Here is a 20,332-nt window from a genome sequence, read left to right as displayed (position 1 = left end):
AGGCTCTAGACATTAGATCATAGGGGCGTAGATTTCAAGCTGGAAAAGGCTTCAGAAGTCATCTTGTATAGCCCCAAGGAGACAGCTAGGTAGAGTGGACCTAGAGTCAGCAGAGATCTGAGTTCAAATCTAACCGAAGACACTTAACTACCTGTATGACCCTGGGCAAGTCATTTAAACATTTTCTGCCTCGGTTTTCTCATCTGTGAAGTAGAGATGATCAGGGCAGCTACCTCCCAGAATTATTGTGAGGACAAAATGAAATAAGATTATTAAAGGGCTTTCAAGAGGTTATTAGGATCATTATGTGACTTGCCCAGTGCTATACATGTGGTACATGAGATTTTATCCCAGGTCATCTGACTGCAGACACAGCCTATTCATAAGAAATGCTAGTTGAGGGGCAGCTAGGTGGCACAGTGAGTAAAGCGCTGGCCCCTGAGTCAGGAGGTCCTGAGTTCGGTTCCAGCCTCAGACACTTAACACCCACACAAAACTACTAGCCGTGTAACCTTGGGCAAGTTACTTAACCCCAATTGCCCTCCAAAAGGCAAAAAAAAAAAAAATGCTAGTTGAAGCTGGAGGAGACCTTGAGAGAGAAACTGGTCTAACCTCCTCACTTTTCATATTAAAGAAACTGAGACCCAGCAAGGAGCAGAGATTCAAACCCATCTCCTCTGTCTCCAAATCTGGGACTCATCTCTTTTCTTCAGTTACTAAGAACCTTTCCAGTTGTAAGTCTGTGCTCTTATACTCACTTATTTATACTGCATTTATGTCTCTTACCACACTCTCCCTTGTATCCAACACCTAGCACTGTGCCTGGCATAGTATTGTTATTGTTCAGTCATTTTCATTCATGTCTGACCCTTAGTGACCACATTTGGAGTTTTATTGGCAGAGATACTGGAGTGGTTTGTCATTTACTTCTACTGCTCATTTAACACAGGAGGAAACTGAGGCAAACAGTAAATGCTTAATAAATGCTGGTTGACTGACTGACTGCATCCCAGTTATACCCATGGCTACCATCCCCTACAAGGCTCTAAGCTCTATAGAAGCAACAACCAGATGCTTCTTGACAGGGAAAGAATAGTGAATTTCACACCAGAGAACCTGGGTTCTAGATCAGCTACTAGTGCCTTCCCCATTAAAGTGCCTACCTTCCCTCTATTCTGCATCTTCTATTATATTTCTATTTATGGACATGTTGTTTCCCTCAGTAAAATGTCAGCTTCTTGAGGGCAGGATCTTTTTTATTTTCTCTTAGCCCTTAGCACAATGCCTGGCACATAGGAAGCATTTAATTGACTGATCAAAATCCTGTCTCTGTCACTTGCTACATGCATGACCTTGGGCTAGACACAACCTCCTGGGACTCAGTTTCCTCCTCAGTTAAATGGGGTGGGGATAGACAAAATTATCCGCAAAGTCGCTTCAAGTTCTAAAGCCAGCCTCCTATAACTCCTTCTTTATTTTTTGTTGGTGGGTGAATGCGCTCTAAATATCCACGACTGATGCCCCTTGCTAGAATACAAGCGCACGCAGGCAGGCACCAAAAGTCTCATTTTCATCTGTCTATCCCTGAAATTTCCAGGATGCAAAGCTTTGCACTTAACAGCTTTTCAAAGAATGTTTGCTAAATGAATAAAAACAATCCCCCCAAACACCCCTATTTCCTGCCCGGTCAATCAAACAAGCATTTATGAAGGATCCTTCGTGTATCAGACATTGTACTGAGCCTCTCGGTCAGCAGGGATGAGACTTGAGACGCCACTGAATCCAACCCTCTCCTTTTATCAATGGGGACCCTGAGAATAGAGAGTGGCTACAGTTGTTTGCTGAAAGTCATTCAGCTGGTAAGTAACAGAGGTAAGATTGCAATCGGTCAATTAACAAGAATGTATTAAGCTTGCTTACTAAGCCTATGTGTTAAGTATTTATTTATTAGGCACATGCTGTGTGCCAAGCAGGCAGTTAGATGGCACAGTGGATAGAGCACTGGGCTTGGAATCAGGAAGACTCATCTTCATGAGTTCAAATGCAACCTCAGACCTTACTAGCTGTGTGACCTTGGGCTAATCCCTTAACCTTGTTTGCCTTAGTTTCCTCATCTGTAAAACTAGCTAGGGAAGGAAATGGCAAACCACTGCAGTACCTTTGCCAAGAAAACAGTTTCATGAAGAGTCAGACAAAATGTAAACAACTCAACAACAAGAAAAATGTGTCAGGTTTTGTGCCACAAGCAAGCTAGAGATACAAATAGAAAGTCTTTAAAAGGTCCCTGGGCTCAAGGAGCTTAAACCCAGGTCATGCTCTTTCTGCCGCACCGAGATGAAGTAACTCGCCCAAGGTCAAACAATTCATTCACAGACTCTAACACTTGGAATCTAACCTCAGATCTAACCCAACCCACACCCAAACAAACACCTCTTGTACCACATGAGGAAGAATGGTCATGGGAAGCCACGTCTTCCCAAGGCAGACCATTGGCTCCACTTGAAGACCGATCTCTCCTAGGAAGCTCTTCCTGACCTCCAGCCTGTATAAGCCTCTCTAGCCTTCCACCCTTTGCTCTTGGTTCTCCCTTGGGAGCCCTGCAAAGCAACGCTAACCCCTCCTCTCTATATGACATTCCCTTACGTGAAGAAAAGTGCCTCATCTGCCCGAGCTTTCTCTGCTCCACAATGCAGATCCCTAGTCCCTTGAGTCAATGCCCAGAGGACACATTCCAAAACCTTTCCCCTGTGGCCTGTGGTCATCTGTAGTCTGGGTACATGTCTCAGATGTGGTCAGATCAAGTCAGAGAAGAAACATCTTATCTGTACTTCCCCACCCCCCGTCCCACACACGGACTTCCCCTCCCAGAGATGCATTTCTGCAAATCAGCACTTCTCCCTAACCGACAGTTTGTTCTTAAGAATTGAGAGATTTGGTTTCTCACTTACAATTCATGCAACCAGTAGGTGTAAAAGCCAGGACTTAATCCCAGACTTAAGCTGGCCCTGCTTTCCACTATACTTGAATGAAATAAAGTAGATAGTCAATAAGTGTTTTTAATTGAATTAAATTAAATTGGTCATGGAGTCAGTTGGTTAACAAACATTTATTAAATGCATCAGGCATTATGCTAAGAGCTAAGGATACAAAGAAAGGCTCTGCTTTCAAAGAGAGGAAGGGACCAGCATTTATTAAGTGCCTACTATTTTCCAGGCTTATGTTAAAGGCTTTATTAACATTATCACATTGCAATGGATAGTCAATCAAAGAAGGCAGCTGGATGGTACAGTGGGTAGATGCAAAGCCTGAAGTCAGGAACGCTGCTCTTCCTGAATTAAATCCAGCCTCAGGCACTAGTTGTGTGACCCTGGTCAAGTCACTTAACCTTGTTGACCTCAGTTTCCTCAAATAAGCTTGGGAAAAAAATAGAAAACCACTCCGGTATTTCTGCCAAGAAAACTCCAAATGGGGTTCATAGAGAGTCAGGTATGACTGAATGACAGCAAGAGCTTTCAAAGACAGGAAGAGAGCAAGCATTTATTAGGTTCCTACTATATGCCAGGCATTTTACTAAAGGCTTTATAAATATTATCACATTGTAATGGATAGGACAAGTCAAGTCAACAAGTATTTATTAAATACCTACTGTATGCCAAGCACTGTTCTAAAGGTTTGGGATTCCCCCCAAAAAGGCAAAAAACAGTCTTTGCTCTCAAGGAGTTCCCCATGTAATAGGAGAGACAACATGGAAACAGGTATAGACAAACCATAGACAGAATAAATTGTCAGCATAAATAAATATAATATAATATATATTATTATATAATATATAATTTATAATAATATAAATAAATAAAAAATCAACAGAGAGAAGGCACTAGTTTATAATTTCTATAGTTAGAGCTGAAAGGAAAAAAAAAACATCTGGTTTAATACCCAAAAGTAAATTAAGGCACAAGAGGTCAGGTGACTTGGCCATGTTCTCATGGATAATAAGCAGCAGAACTGAGATCTTTTCCTGCTCTCGGGCTCCAGGAGTCCCAGAAGGGCTTAAACCAAACCTCCGGCCAAAAGCTGGCTCCTTTCCTCAAGGCCGAAGCAGTCATGAGAGAGATCCCAGGAGGTATGACCTTTCCTGCCTTCACCATGAACACAGCCTGGCTATCTCCTTTGTGGGCTCTCTGCTTCCCTAGCCAGGGTCCTCCCCACCCACACCCACACCTCCATCCCCTCCCAACGCTCACCACATGTCTGGCAGAGGCCCTGATAGCAAGGGTTAGGGTGCACTCATCCACCCCCGGACACATCAAGGCCATCCCATCTGGACACACATGGATGTTCTGAAACAGCTCTGCTGCAGAAAAAGACTAAAAGCCAGGGTCTGCGTGTCCCAGGAGCAGCCCCAGGTCTCTTCCCCAGCTGTCCTAGATGGAGAGAAAGCTCCAAAGGCTGAAAATCAACAGAGAACTGGTGCCTCCATCCAGTGGAATGGGAAAGACTCTCATAACCCTAAAAGGAAAACATTCTATTACAAAAGATGATTGGATTCCTAAGCTTGGGGGACTCCCCCACCCCTAAAAAACTTGGCAATTCAATCAATCAACAAAATTGTGTATAATAGCTAAGGAACACAGTGAATAGAGCCCTGGACCTGGAATCAGGAAGACCTGAGTTCAAATGTGGCCTCAGACTCTTGCTAACTGTGTGAGCTTGGGCAAGTCACTTACTCTCTGTTTGCCTCAGTTTCCTTATCTGTAAAATGGAGATAATAACAGCCCCTACCTCACAGGGTGGTAATGAGGATCAAAACATATTTGTAAATTGTATATTTAAAATTGAAAATGTGTAAAATATTTGCAAAATGTTTTCAAAACAGCAAAGTATGACATAAATGCTAGTTATTATTGCTTAATATTATCATTGTTACTATTAAAAATCATCTACAGTGTGCAGGCACTGAGCTAAGCTCCAGGAATACAAGACCAAGCAGAAACAGTCCCTGCCCTCAAGGAGTTTACATTATCTCAGAAGAAACCAGTACATGCCCATAGAAGTCAATACAATGGTATTTCAGGGCAGGGGAGGGGCCCTGGTAGCCAGGAGATAGGAGGGGAGAGATTAGAACAGAGACTTTGAACTGAGTTTGAAGGAAAACCAGGGATGTTGCTGTTCGCCGTTCTTTTCAGAGAGGACCAATGATGTCATGGATGATGTCTTGACTTGTGAGGGAATTGGATTTAAGTGAGGCAGAGTTGCACAAAGTCATTGGTTTCCCTCTCTCTTCCAAAATTATCGAAGTTCAGAGGCAGGACAAAAGTCAGGACAACTGGAGATGGCCTAGGATGCAGTAGATGACCTTGGCATCTTTACTGTCTGACCTAGCTCTAAGCGTTCCATAGCACCTGCTTCAGCTGCCTTCATGGCTATTGGGATAAATTGTCCTCATCTACCCATTCCACTGGGGGAAGTCTTCACATGCTCAAGGTGGACACTCTCCTAACTCACCAGCAGGTTTGAGGTCCATTATTTACTCTCAACCTGGTTTAATCCAGTCTGCCAAGACTTTTACCAGGGGTGTGGTCCCTGTGCATGCTACAGCTTCTTGGAGCCACAGGGGAGAGCTGAGGGCCAGGTAGACACCAAAGATGGAGGAACCTCCCTGAAAAGGGTTTGGGGGCCCTCCCACAAGAGGGATTCATCCTCCTGAACACCCTGCACACCAGGGATAACTCAGAGACAGAGATGAGAAGGGAGTGCATGCCAGGTATAGAGAGCGACCTGTCCAGGGACTTTGAGCTGAGATGGGACATAAGATGCTGAATTTGAAGTACATTCATTTTGGCCATTTGGGATAGAATGATGAATACATAAGGGGAATATTATGATATGTCTGGGAAGCCAGCTAGAGTCAGGTTGTAAAGGGTGTTTGACACCCACCATGGTTTTATTTAACCCTAAAGGCAGTAGGGGAGCCCTGGAACAAGGGAGTGACCCACTCATATCTGAGTTAGAGGCAACATCCTTTGGCAGCCATTTGGAGGATGGATTAGAGAGAGTATCTCAGCCTCCTAGGATTAGAGGTAGGAGGGAGGCCATCGGACCCAACCTCCTCCACCAGAGAGTCCACAGTTAAACAATTAGTGAGTGTCTGGGGTGGAATTTGAACCAAAGTCATCCTGACTAGGTCAGAGCCCTTACTCCACAAGAAGCTGCCTCTCAATGAGGCAGTGAAGATAGTTGGGAAGCCACCACAACAGTCCTGGTGAGAGGAGATAAGGGCCTGAGCAGATATATCCTAAGGAGGTCTCTAAGGTACGGAGGGTTTAGGTGACTTGCCCGGATGACACAACCAATTAAGCAAAAATTTGAACCCAGGTCTTCCTGACTCCCAAGCTCAGCTCTCTCATAATTGTGCCATGTTGCTCCCTTCCTTATCACTAGAGAGTATCAAAGTCATTGACCTCACTTAAATCCAATTTACGCGCAAGTTCAAGACACCACATTTGTGGTATCATTGGTCTTCTTGGGAAACGAAGGATGATCACTATACAGCACAGTTGATACTATGTACGATCATGGATTTAGAGGCCATTGAGTCCAACTCTCTCATTTTACAGGTCAGGAAACTGAGGCTGAGAAATGTTAAATGACACGACTCAGAGTCTCCCAATTAATGTGTCAGAGGGTGAGACAATGGAGACAGATTTTTTTTTTACAACTAGCCTTCATATATCATGTTACAAAGCATTTTATTAATAGTATCTCATTTTATCTTCACAACAACCCCAGGAAAGAGATGTGATCTTCAGCCCCATTTTACAAATGAGGAAACTCAGGTGAAGTTAATATTATTATTATTATATGTAAAGTGCTTTGCAAACCTCAAAATGATATATAAATACCAACTGATTGTTGTTTTTACTGTTAGAAGCAATTGAGAAAGTGCCTGCCCTCAGAGAACTTACATTCTAATGGGGAAAGAAGTTGGAAATGGAGGGAAGAAGATGAAATGGTGACTGGGGCCAAGGACTCACCTGAGATTTGAACTCAGGTCCAGCATGCTGTCCACTAGGCTGTACAGCATGATTACATAGCATACAGTTAATGGTATGGTCTGATAGTATGGTATTTTAATTTACGTTAATTTCTAGCATATCATTTGATCCAAGGCAGAAATTATTATTCCCATTTTATAGAGCTTAACTGTATTATCCAAGACCACACAACTAGTAAGAACCATGACAACAACTCAGGTCTTTTAAACCCAAGTTCATGGCTCTTCCTATTCTACCATCTTGTTGGGGAAACCTGGCTACCCCATTGCCTTCCCTGGAGTCATGGAACTCCATGGATAGGAACCCTCCTGTCCATCCTTCTCTCCCCTCCAGGCAGGGCTACACCCATGCATTTCAGAAAAGTGGCTTCCTGGCCCTTTTGGAAGAGACCCAAGGAAAAGAATCCCCAGTTTCTCTTGGCAATCCTAACCATAGTTTGATGGCCCTTATCTTCCTGAGGGACAGGTACTCACAAGCTAGAAACCTCTGAGGTTCCAAAAAGTTCTTGTCCTTGGGTTGAAAGGAATTTAGAGAGATCAATCTTCCCTCTACCTTGGGCCAAAGAAGAAACAATGTCTATTTACAGAGCTAGCCTCAAATCTCCGGGAAGGGAGACTCCAAAGCTTCCACCGAACTTACTATCAACTCATTGTGGGACCCTGAACAGATCATTTACCCTCTCTTGGTCTCAGTTTCCCTATCTATGAAAAGAGCTAGATTCTACAGTATCAATCAATCAATAAGCACTTCTTTAATAACCCCTACCCTCAGGAACTAACATTCTATCATGGAAAACAACACACACACACAAACATTTAATATTTGTAAAGCACTTAGTACACTGTCTGGTATATAATATATAATATTATAATTACAACTCCATATATTATATCATATATATAATATAGCCACCTATAACAATGAAATGTAATACAATAAACCATAACAACTGTTTATATATCACATTTCTTAACCTTTCTATATCATATGTATTGTTTATAGAAAGCTATAACATAACTAACTTTTATATATCATGTTTATGAGGCACTTTGTAAATATTACCAAGTGGCAGATGCTATTGCCAAGAGGCAGATGCTATTATTGTCCCCATTTTACAGATAAGGAAACTGAGATGCAGTGACCTACCCAGGGCTGTGCAGCTACCAAATGTCTGAGGCTAGATTTTAACTCAGGCTTTCCTGGCTCCAGAGCCAGCATTCTCTCTGCTGAGCTACCTAGAATGACTCCAGGTTTGTGGACCTGGGTGACTGGTTGGATGATGGTGCCCTCAACAGGAATAAGGAATCTGGGAAGAACACTGGGTTTGGAGAGAAAGATGATGAGTTTTCTTTTGGACACGTTGAGTTGCCAATGGCTGTGGAACATCCAATTTTAGATGCCCACTAGGCAGTTGCTGATGTGGGACAGGAGCCTTGGAATAAGAACCAAACTGTAGCTACAGATCTGGGAGGCATCTGCAGAGCCCCTAGGACTGGAGCTGTGAGTGCTGATAGGATCACTTAGGCAAAGGGTGGGGAGAGAAGAAGGGCCCGGGAAACAAGATGGCGCTCCAAGGTCCCTTCCTGCTCCAACATCCTGGGATCCTACAATGTTGGCAGGGACTTGGCAGAGGGAGGCTCTTGGCCCTGGTCAGAAGGAACCCGAATGGAGATAAAGAGACGGAGGGAAAGGGAAGGCCGAGGAGCCCCCAGCCCTCATTTTGGACCAGTCACAATTTTGGTCTGGGACCAGCCTCAGCTCCATCCCAGCCTTTCAAAGACTTTTTGGTGTCATCTGCCAGCCAGCAGCGGAAGTGGTCATTTCCTCCACAGTAAATACCAGAGGGGCCTCTCATTAGCTAATTAAACCACTACCGCCCTTAGTGCACGAGCCCAGCCTGGCCCTGGCTCCTGGCTCCCAGAGGCTCTGCCTTCCCTCACTCTGTGGGCGTGTGAGTTGAATGCCAAAGACATGGATGGGAAGAAGAAGGTTGGAGCAGCAGACAGCTCAGCCTCAGGGAAGAGAGGGAAGGGGCAAAAATGGGATGGGAACCAGGCGGCAGAAGCAGGTTGTTGACTTTGGACCAGCCTTGAGCGCTGTGGGCACCTGAACGTTGGGGCTGCATCACAAAGGCCTTATTCGGTCTGATGACTCGATTCTGGCAAAGACTGCTTGCTGTCTGTCCTCTGCCTCCCTGTCACTTTCTACAGCCCACACATCTAGAGACAGCTCGTCTGAGTTCTGGGAATGCAGCTTCACAAGTAAAGTTCAAGTCAGCTTGGGGAAAGGGGAGATGAGAGAGAGGAAAGTCTGAGCTTTCCAGGCACCACAGGGTGTGCAACTTTGGAGAGGCCCAAGGGCCACTAGGCAGGCTGATCAGTGCCTAGGGGAAAGAAACGGAGGGAGAGAGAGAGATGAAAGGGAGATGGAGGGGTAACAGTGAAAGACAGGAGGAGAGGAAAGACAGAGAAAAAGAGAAAGAGAGAGGAGAAGGGGACAGGAGAGAGGGAGAGGCAGAGATGGACAGATACAAAGAGAAAGACACGGAGAGACAAAGAAAAAAAAACAGAGAGGAGGGGCAGAAGGGAGGGAGATAGAGACATAGAGAAAGAGACACAGAGAGGAGGGGGAGAAAAAGATACCAGAGACGGAAAAAACAGAGGGGGCAGGAGGGAGAGAGACAGAGATATAGACACAGAGAAAGATACAGAGACAGAGAGGGGAGAGAGAGACAGACAGAAAAAAAGAAAAAAGAGGGGAGGGACAGAAGGAAGGGAAACAGAGATAGAGAGAGAAAGAGAGAGAGAGAGAGAGAGAGAGAGAGAGAGAGAGAGAGAGAGAGAGAGAGAGAGAGAGAGAGAGAGAGAGAGAGAGAGAGAGAGAGAGAGAAGAGAGAAGAGAGAAGAGAGAGGAGAGAGGAGAGAGGGGAGAGAGAATCTGTTTGTCCCAGAGATAGGGCAGAGGGTAAGGGATTTAGGTAGAGCTGGACTTAGATATGCTACTTAATAAAGCCTGCCCACCCACCCATTTCCTTGGCCAGGCTGGGTAGAATGGCCCTTGCCCTTACATTTTAGAAGCATGTGTTAAATGGCCTTGTTTTAAGGGAGATAGAGCCCCCATAACCTGGGCAGGGGTCAGACAGGACGCACCCAGCCAGGAAGCTGAGAACAGGGAGGGGCAGCCTCCCAGAGCCAAGAAAGACCTAAGGCAAAACTGACCCAAGAACAGCCAACACAAACATGCCAGACCTTTTCTGTCTTTCTTGGGTCTGAGTCACAAAATGTCTCAACTAGAAAGGACTTTAAGAAAAATTCTACTTTAATCCCTTCACTTTAGAGACAAGAAAATTGAAGAGGCAAGGAGGAAATCACTTATCCAAAGTCACAGTGGTGATGAGTAAAAGCCAAGCCCGAAGCCCAGACTGCCAGACCCCACAAGCCTTCAGTCAACCACAGAAGGCTTTGTCACCCCTCTCTGCTTTTCCCTCCTGCTCCCCACAGTTCCCCCCACCTTAGACTTTGGGAACCCTTGAATAACCATGAGAAGAGGAAGAGAATTCTCCTCAGCTCCCAAACTCTCAATATGGCCTGCCTTTACCTTTCCTTGGTCCTAGCCCCTATTCCCCTGCCTCATCACCCCTCCTCATTCTCTCTAACCACACTTAACTTGAAACTCTTGCTCTCAGCCCACCTAGACCAATAGGCATGTGGCAGCTACAGTGCTGGACCTGGATTCAGGAAGACCTGAGTTCAAATCTTCCCTCAGGTACCCACCAGCTATGTGACCTTGGACAAGTCATTTAACTTCAATTTCCTCACCTGGAAGAGGAGGGGGATGGGATGGTTCTTTGGTTCCTTGACTCCCTCTAGGCCAGCCAAGCTCCCCCAGTCACATCTCTCACTGGCATCAGCCCTTCATCTCCTCCTCCCTATCTGATGACTTAACCCCTTTTTTTTATTATCACTAGTTCCTTACTGACTATAGATGCAAAAAGTGAAAGATCACTGTGCCCCTGAGAGGGAGAAAATGTCTATTTTTCAAATAGACAAATAGAGTCATAATAGATTAGCGCCATTCTCCTTGAATGACGATCGTTGGCACTGTTAGAGGCTTTAAGGTTTGCCACTGCTTCGCAGACATCATCCCCTTTGATCCCCACAACAAGCCTGTCTGGTCACTACCACACATTTTATTATCCCCATTTGATAGATGAGGAAACTGAGACTCAGAGTATGTAAATGACTTGGTGGTGGTCAGTGAAACAGGTAGGTATCAAGGGCGGAATTGGAACCCGGGTCCTGGGGCTATCCTGGTCACCCTTCCCTAGACTCTATCCAGCTGTGGGAGAAGTTAGGGGGCACCATGATACATAAAGTATATAGAGAAGCTGTACATGGTACAGCTTTGAATCGAGAAGACTCATCTTCCTGAGTTCAAATCTGGCCTCAGACACTTACTGTGTGACCCTGGGCAAGTCACTTCCCCTTGTTTGCCTCAGTTTCCTAATCTGTAAAATGAGCTGGAGAAGGAAATGGCAAACCCCTCCAGGTACCTTTGCCAAGAAAACCCCAAACGGGGTCACAAAGAGTCAGAAATGACTGAAGAGCAACCACAACACTGTATTTAAATTCCCACTCCACCATCCTTCTGTTTCATATCCAGTCCTTCAAGCGTTCACACCTCTCTTCCCAACAGACCTTTGCATAAACAGAACAGAGACAAGCATGCCCATTGAACAGATGTGGAAACCAAGACCCAGAGAGAATCTTGGCATCGAAGGGACCTTACAGGTCAGATGGTCCAACTTTCCATCCGGTGCAAGCATCTCTTCAGTGACAGGAAGGTCACTCCCTTTTGAGATCATCAATTCCAAAAATCACAGATCACCAATGTAACAAGTCCTTCCCTAGAATTGAGGTCATTCAGTCTCTGCTTAAATACTCTAGCGACAATATTCCCACATGAGTCAGTCTATAAAGGACAGCTCTGATTATTAAGGTCTTTTTTTCATATTTAGAGATCTGCCTCCCTACAGTTTTCCCCCACACCACTACTCTGGAGCAAAGTAGACCAAATCTAATCCCTCTTCCACATGGTAGCCGTTCAGGTAATAATGATAACAATAATTCTAATAACTCACATTTATATAGAGTTTTCAGCACTTTGCTCACAGCACTTCAAAAGGTAGGCAACTTGACCCACCTCCTAATGGACAGGTGGTGGTCTCAGGGTCCAGGATGAGACATACATTTTTTGGCTATGGCCACTGCAGGAATTTGTTGTTGCTGATTTGCTTGACTATCCATATTTATCACAAAGGGTTTTAATTTTCTCTTTTTTTCCAGTGGTGAGGGGAAGAGGAAGTGATAGAGAGAAAAAGTCTACTTTTGTTCACTGAAAAATTAAACTTAAAAACATTGGCACACTGAAAGGTAGGTGCTTTGGTGTTATTATTTACCCCCATTCTACAGATGAAAAACTGAGGCTCCGAGGTTAAGTGAAGCCCAGGGTTTCATAGCTACTAAGCATCAGGGCGGGGATTCCCACTCAAGTTTTCTAACTGTAAGAAGAGTGCTTCTCCCGTACCTACACACACACACACACACACACACACACACACACACACACACACACCAGCGGAGACAGCAAGCATCCCTACCTCCTTCAACCAGAACTATATTCATAGAACTTTCTAAAACATAGTTTGCAGACTCCTCCCCCTCTTCATCCTGGTCATCCACCTCCAAACTCCAGCCCATAGAGAAATTCACTGTCAGTGACACATTCAAAGCTGAAGCCAGGGGCCATTCCTATTATTTCCAATTAGCATAAAGCATAGGGCTTAACATCTAACCCTACAAGTCTCCTTTCCCAATGGCCACCCTTCATTGTATCAGCAGGTGACCGTCCCGCATCAGCAATGTCTGTCCCCAGGCTAGAGTAGTCTGGATACGAGTTTTCCATGCCACCAGCAAAGCAGACTCACTCACCTCCAGCTCCAGTCAGAACTCAATGTCCCCCGAAATGTCTAGCCCTCCACCTCTGGGGCAGACCCCTTCCTCTGAGAGGGGAGTGTAGCAAGCCTAGCAGGCGCTGCCGTGCCTTGGGAGAGAACAGAGGCTTGGTTGCCCCCAGCTGCTAGCTGGAGAGATGGAGGACTGGGCATGAGTCCCATTGGTTCCCTTGCCTCTGGAATTCCCTGGCCAGGAACCAGGCAGCTGATGCAGAGGGGCTGACCTGCTGCCAGCTCCCCAGACAGAGGGAAAAAATCCCACCGTTTCCAAATGGGAGTCTGGGAGGAAAGACCCAAAAGGCTCCTCACCACTATATCCAGACACCACCAGCATCCCTGGGCTGGGCAGACCAATTCCTTCACCTGGGACAGCCCCCCCTCCCACTCCTAAACAAGTTTAAACAAGGTCACTCTAGGAGCTGAGAAAGAGAATCCTATGCAGGGGGACTGGGAGTGGGGAACACATTGAGCTGAGATTATTAGAAGTAGGAGGCATTAGGGCACTGTTGGCTGAGCTGTGAACTGAACCAGCCATTCTGGAAAGCAAAAAAAAATGATTAAAAACCCCCAAAAAACGATTAAACCATGAATACCTTTGACCCTCGATACCAGTCCTGTTCCACAATGAGATCAAAGAAATAGGAAAAGGACTCCCCTGCACAAAACTGTTTGAAGCAGCAGTGGGAACAATGAAGGGGAAGCTGAGAGGGGACTCATCGACTGAGAGATAGCCAAACAAGGTACTGCAAGAAATGAAGAAACAGTTTTGAAGAAGCCTGAGAAGACTTGTATGAACTGATGCTGGTGAAGAGAGCAGAACCATAACAGTTCCTGCAATAACAACCATATTGTAAAGGCAATACACTTTGAAGGAACTCCAATCAGTTTTATAGCCATCCATGATTCATGACGAAGCGTGCTGCCTACCTCTGATGGAAAGACGAGGAACTTGGAGTATAGAATGGAGCTTTTTTTTTTAACTTGGCCAATAAGTGGATTCATTTAGCTTGTCTATGCATATTTATTAGAAAGATCTGGTTTTTTTCTTTTTTCTATTCCCCAATAGAGAGGGAGGTGAGAGAAAGATAAAATAGATTTTTGTCCATTATAAAAATTAAATTTAAAAAGTTTAAAAGAGAAGAATATTAACACATAGAACACAGAACATTGGAAGGACTTTAGAATTACAGGATGCCAGAGTTCATGCTAACTTAGAACACACAGTGAGGAGCAACATGATAGATTTTAAAAGGGAGGGTCACATTTGGAGTGAGAGGACCTGGCTTCAGGTCCAGGACTTGCCACTGATATGACTTCTGGCAGCAAGGTGACACAATGTCACCTTGGATGTCCTGTTGGACTTGGAGACAGTAAGACCCAAGTATGAATCCTGCCTCAGATAATTACTAGCTGTGTATCCCGGCAAATCATCTAACTTCTTTGTGCCTCAGTTTCCTTATCTGCAAAATGGGGATCATAATCACAGCCCCTACCTCAAGATCAAATGACATAATAATTGTAAAGCTCCTTACATACCTTAAAGTGCTATATAAATGTGTCACTTTATATCTCTGGGTCTCAGTTTCCTCCTCTTGTAAAATTAGGGATTTGGATCAAATGTCTTCCATAGTCCCTTTGAACTTAAAATCTGTAATTCTCAGAGTGTCAGGGTTGGGAAGGCCCTTAGAACAGGGGATGTCAGAGCTGTGAGGGGCTTTAGAACAGGGGATGTCAGAGCTGTGAGGGGCTTTAGAACAGGGGATGTCAGTGCTGGGATAGGCCTTAGAACAGGAAATGTCAGAGCTGGGGAGGCCTTAGAACAGGGGATACAGAGCTGGGAAGGGCCTTAGAACAAGGCACGTCAGGGCTGGGAGGGGCTTTAGAACAGGTGATGTCAGGGCTCGGAGGGGCCTTAGAACAGATAGTTTCAAAGCTGGGAGGGGTCTTGGAACAGAGAGTGTTAGAATTGACAGGGAGTTTAGGACATAGAGGGCTCATAGATTCAAAGCTGGGAGGGCCCTCAGAGCCATATAGCCTAATCCCTTCATTTGACAGAAAAGGAAATTGAGGCCCCAGGAGGTCAAATGGCTTTGTTTCACAATATTTTTTCACATCAGAGGTGAGATTTGAGTTCTGGTCCTCTGACTCAGAAACTATTCCATTCTTTTCCCTGAATGTAAGAGCTAGGAGGGGCATCAAGACCCTTCCATTTACAGACTGTGAAATTGAAGACCAGATAGAGGTGAACAGGAAAAACCACCCCACCCCCCGACTCCCACCTGCTGCTTCCTGCCACTTCCCAGGAAATGGAGCCCAGACCACGGAAGGAGGTGGCATTGGGCAGAAGCTAGCTTGGTTTCCTGTGTGCGGCGCTGGACTGATTCACGCCATTTCCAGGAAGCAGAGCCACAGTGGATGAGGAGGGCTGGCCACTGAGCTGGGTGGCCTTTGGGCCAGGGTCACGAAAGTCTGTCCCTGCAGGTATTTCTCACACGAACACACACAGAGTGGCTTCTGTCTTCAGGACCGCCCTGGGCAGAGGCAAGGGCAGTGGCTTCGAGGTTTCACACTCCCTGCTGGAAAGGATAACCACCCCCTAAACGCTCTCTGGGTGGTACTCACGTCCCCTGCAGCTTCTTTCCCCAAACAATCAACTTTTCTCACTACACTTAGCCTCCAAGAGGTGCCCCCAGCTGCCAACTACCCAGCAAATGTTGAATAGACTTACGGGCAGTGGGAGACATACTCTGGGAAGGGGCAGGGAAGAGTAGGAGGCATTTCTCCAATCACAGCTAGACTTCCTCGGGGTATCTTTCAACCCTCCCCAGTTTGGAGCATGGTGACAGTTATGAAGGAGATTGATATTTGGGTAAAGATTGGACTTTCTATCATTCAACCAATGAGCATTAATTAAGCACCAACTGTGTACCAGGCATTGTATTACATGCTGGGGATACAAAAGAGACTCAGTCCTGCCTTCCAAAGGCTTACACTCTATGGGAGAGATATACCTCGAGATAGATGGAAATGTACATATATACATTACACATGTATGCACCCAGACACAGATATAGGCACAGATATAGATGGAGATGATATAGAAATAGACACAGAGATAGATACAGGTATAAGTAGAGGTTAGGGATGAATGTCAGTCAGCCAGGTGGCTGAGTGCTGGACTTGGAAGGAAGTCTTGCGTTTGAATCTCATTTCAGATACTTAATGGTTGTTTGACCCTAGGCAAGTCACTTTACTTATCTCTGTGCCTCAGTTTTCTCATCTGTTAAATGGGAATAATAATGCTACTAATAATAGCAGCACCTCTCTCCCAGGATTGTTGTGAGGAACAGACAAGATAACTTACATAAAGCCCTTGGCAAACCAGAAAGCTTCATATAAATGTATTAGTTATGAGGATAGATTATAGGGAGAGGGAGGAGATTAGAGTTCAGAGATCAGGGCTTTTTAACCTGGGACCATGAAGTCCCAAAGGGCCCTTGGAGAGAGCTCAGGGGATCTGTGATGTTGGATCCAGAAAAAGAAAATTACATCCTTAATTTCATTAACCTCTAAGTGAAATTTAGTGTCTCCTTCAATTATGAATACGGGCAACAAACATTACCCTGAGAAGGGACCCCTGGGATTCCTCAGACTGCCAAAGAGGAATATGGCACAAAAAACAGTATTGTTCTATGTGGCATATTTTCTATGTAGATCATTGTTTACATATTCATATATATATATTACATGTATTTTGCATATGCATACATAACAAAGGAGATACATGTATGAATATGAAGACTAAATACAGAGGGAATTTGGGGAGAGGAGATGGGTTTCTGGGTTCTATTCAATCTCTGAGATGCTTTGGTTGTCTTCTATCGTGTATATGTGTATTAGGGCAGATGAGGACGATGATGAAAGATGTAAGAGTTAGCTAGGGGGTGTAGTGGATAGAATTCTGAGTCTGGAGTCAGAAAGATCTGAGTTTGAATCCAACCTCAGGCACTTGCTAGCTGAATGACCTTGGACCAGTCACTTAACTTCTGTTTGCCTCAGTTTTCTCATCTGTAAAATGGGGGTAATAATAGTCCCTAACTCCCAGGGCTATGGTGAAAATAAAATGAGATAATAGCTGTAAAGCACTGAGTATGGTGCCTGGCACATAGTAGGAGCTGTATAGATGCTAGCTACTATTATTATGGGTAAATGGAGATTCTTGTAGAATATTAGAATCAAAAGGTCTTGGAATTCTATCCTCCTATTTTGGAATCTAGAATATTACTACTCTTGTGATGAAATATGAACTCCTTGGTTGGGCATTTCAGTAGGTCTAGTAACATTTTCCATGGGATGAAAACCCCCCAGAGTGGGAAATGTGGTCAATAATGTGGAAGATAGGAGGTCAGTCATAAGATCCTAGAGTTGGAAGTGACCCCAGAGGTCATCTTGTCCAACCTCTTCATTTTATAGATGAGGAAACTGAAACCCAGATGGCCTAAGCCCAAGGTCACACAGGCAGTAGGCATCAGAGAGGAGATATGAGCCCAGGTTCTCTGACTGAAAATTCAGAGCTTAGTCTTGGGCAGGGGGAGGTTTTAAAACTTATGGAAGTGATTGTTGAAAACTAAAAAGAAAAAAGAAAAGTCAGGGCTTATCCCATTGGAAGGTGCTATAAAGAAGGGATGATCTAATCCTCAACCACATAAAACAGGGGAGGAAGAAGAGGAGAGATTTGGAGGGGTCATGGCAGGGGGGTGGGGTTAGGGTTATCCTGGAAAGCAGCCGGGCCAACTGTAAGACCTAAAGGTGAACTTCAGGCAGGGGGCTGTCAAGGGAACCTCCAGGGTGGAGCACCATAACCCCCCAGGATGATCCCTTGTGCTTATGGACAGCTCTGAGAGAAAGTTTTCCTGACATTTGGGTTTCAATTTATACCTTTGCTGGAGAGAATGTTACAGCATCAGAGCTGCTGTCGGGGCTGAGAGGGACCTTAAAAGAGAGGATGTCAGGGCTGGGAGGGACCTGAGCACAGGGGATGTCAGGGCTGGGGAAGTAGTCCAACTCACACAAAAGAGAAAACTGAACCCCAGAGAAGGAAAATCCCATGCCCAAGGTCACACAGGACTAGAACTCAGGACTAGAACTTAGAATTCCTGAATTCCAAGTCAAGCCTTTCCCTCCATTATACCACAAATCGACACTTTCACTGCCTGGCCCCATCCAGCCAGAATTCCACACTGCAATAACGACTCCCTTCCCTGCCCAGGATGCTAGAGCCCCAAGCTCCCAGATCCTCCCAGCCACAGTCTCCTAGAAATCAGGAATCCCCTGTGAATAGCTTCAGCCCCTTCATCCCAGGCACTGCCCATGTCAGGAGCTGCTGGCAAGGCTGAGCTCAGCCAAGCCTCCCCTTCGCATTGACTTCTGCTTAGTGGGAAAAGCCATCAGCCAAGCAGGCCAAGAAGATCCAAGGAAGTAGGAGATAGCAAAGGTGAGAGAGGAGGGGAAGGAGGAGGAGGAGTGGGGGGGGGAGGAGAAAGGGGGGGGGGAGGAGAGGATGGAGGAGGAAGATGAAGGAGGGAGGAGGAAAGAGGAGGAGGAGGAGGGGAGAGACACAGAGAGAAAGACAGAGACAGAGACACAGGGAGAGAGACAGAGACAGAGAGACACAGAAACAGAGACAAAGAGAGACACAGAGTGAGAGACAAACGGAAAGAGACAGCAGAAAACAAAGTCTTCTCTATTCCCTTGGATCCCTTGGAGAAGAGCAAGTGAGCCTGGGACAGCACCAAGAGAACACCTTGGGTTGGGAATGAGTTCACATCAGTTCAACAGACATTAATCAATCACTTAGCAACAATTGGCAGCAAGGGTATAATGAAGCTAGCCCTGGGTTTGGAGTCCAAGGACCTGAGTTCAAACCTTGACACTACAGCTTCCTGGTTGCATGACTGTGGGGAACTTACTTCCCTTCTCAGAGCCTCAGTTTCCCCCACTGCAAAATACGACGTCGGACTAAATTATCTCTACAATCCTTTCCAGCTCCAAATCGAGCTCCCGACACCCACTCCCTCTAATTGCCAGTTAGTGGGAAAGAGAAGTATTATTTTGTTTTTATCTGTGTATCTTACCTCCCCCCATTCCAGTAGAATTTCTATTCTTCCGGTAACCAATTTAATACTAATTAAATATTTTAATTAATAATGATAACTATTATTCTCTTAGCCAATCCAAGCAGGCACCTTGAGGACAGGGACTGTCTCATTCTTGTCCCCAGTGCAGAGCTCAGGTTGGCCCATAATGGGCACAATCCCATGCTTGTTGTATGGAATGAAACAGAGTCTACCTCATATATATGTTGTTCATTGGAACAGATGCTGAATGCAAAGGTGAGAGGAGCAAGTGTTTTGCTCAAATGAAGCCCAGACTCAGCCTCTTTGGACCAGGGTTCAAATCCTGACTGACATTTACTGAACACATACTAATATTTTTTCTATGCCCATTCCCTAGTGGCGCACTGGATAGATCATTGGGCTTGGAATCAGGAAGACTCTTCTTGAGTTCAAATTTGGACTCAGATGCTAGCTGTGTGACCCTGGGCAAGTCACTTCACCCTGCTTGCCTCAGTTTCCTCATCTGTCAAATGAGCTGGAGAAGAAAATGGCAAACCACTCCAGTATCTTTGCCAAGAAAACCCCACATAGGGCCACAGAGAGTCAGACATGCCTGAACAAAAACAGCACTCCCTTATGGGGCTGGAACCACTATAAACTTTAACGCATTCTAGAAATGGAAACAGATGTTATTTCCCGTAGAATCACAGACCATTTTTTTCTATCATTACATCGATCTCAGTAGGTGACCTTGAATTATGGGAGAGGAAAGAGACAGTGATTAATTGGGAAGTGGAAATGGTTTAAAAGAGAAGTCAATAGCAAATTCCTTCCAGAGCCCTGGCCTCCCCAGCCAGGAGGGCTGGGTATGGATCAGAATTTTCCCACCCCTGGGGCTGTACCATTCAATTTAAACACACACCTAGTAGCTGAATAACGGCCAGTTCACCCAAGGGCTGATGTCATTGTGGTCTGTTGCTAACCAATCCAAGCAGGTTGCCCCTCAACCAAACACACACACACACACACTTATACACACACACACACACATACATTTACACACACATACACACATATAGACATACATACACATACACCTATACACACACATACACTTATATGCACATACACATACACACATACACTTA

At 45.2% G+C, this 20,332-nt stretch overlaps 1 protein-coding gene across 9 annotated transcripts in view; it reads right to left on the bottom strand.

Annotated features, from left to right (window-relative positions):
* Positions 1 to 20,332, bottom strand: part of CMKLR1 (chemerin chemokine-like receptor 1) — a 66,231-nt gene that overhangs the window by 23,451 nt on the left and 22,448 nt on the right. For 2 of the 9 annotated variants that reach the window (XM_069081821.1, XM_069081824.1), the window contains exon 2: positions 4,245 to 4,509. The exons of 6 other annotated variants lie outside the window; for them this stretch is intronic. The gene's annotated coding sequence lies outside the window, so the exon portion shown is untranslated. Of the gene's footprint in view, positions 1 to 4,244; positions 4,510 to 13,045; positions 13,169 to 20,332 lie in introns of those variants that run through there. One more of the 9 variants, XM_069081825.1, reaches the window with a different exon arrangement.

This window comes from Petaurus breviceps, unplaced genomic scaffold (genome assembly GCF_028583685.1).
Source record: "Petaurus breviceps papuanus isolate PSGF00001 unplaced genomic scaffold, PetGlider_PUasm1.0 99, whole genome shotgun sequence".
In the NCBI taxonomy this organism is placed as follows: Eukaryota; Metazoa; Chordata; class Mammalia; order Diprotodontia; family Petauridae; genus Petaurus; species Petaurus breviceps.
Note: the sequence above shows the minus strand (reverse complement) of the source record. Positions and strands in the feature narration are given on the sequence as shown.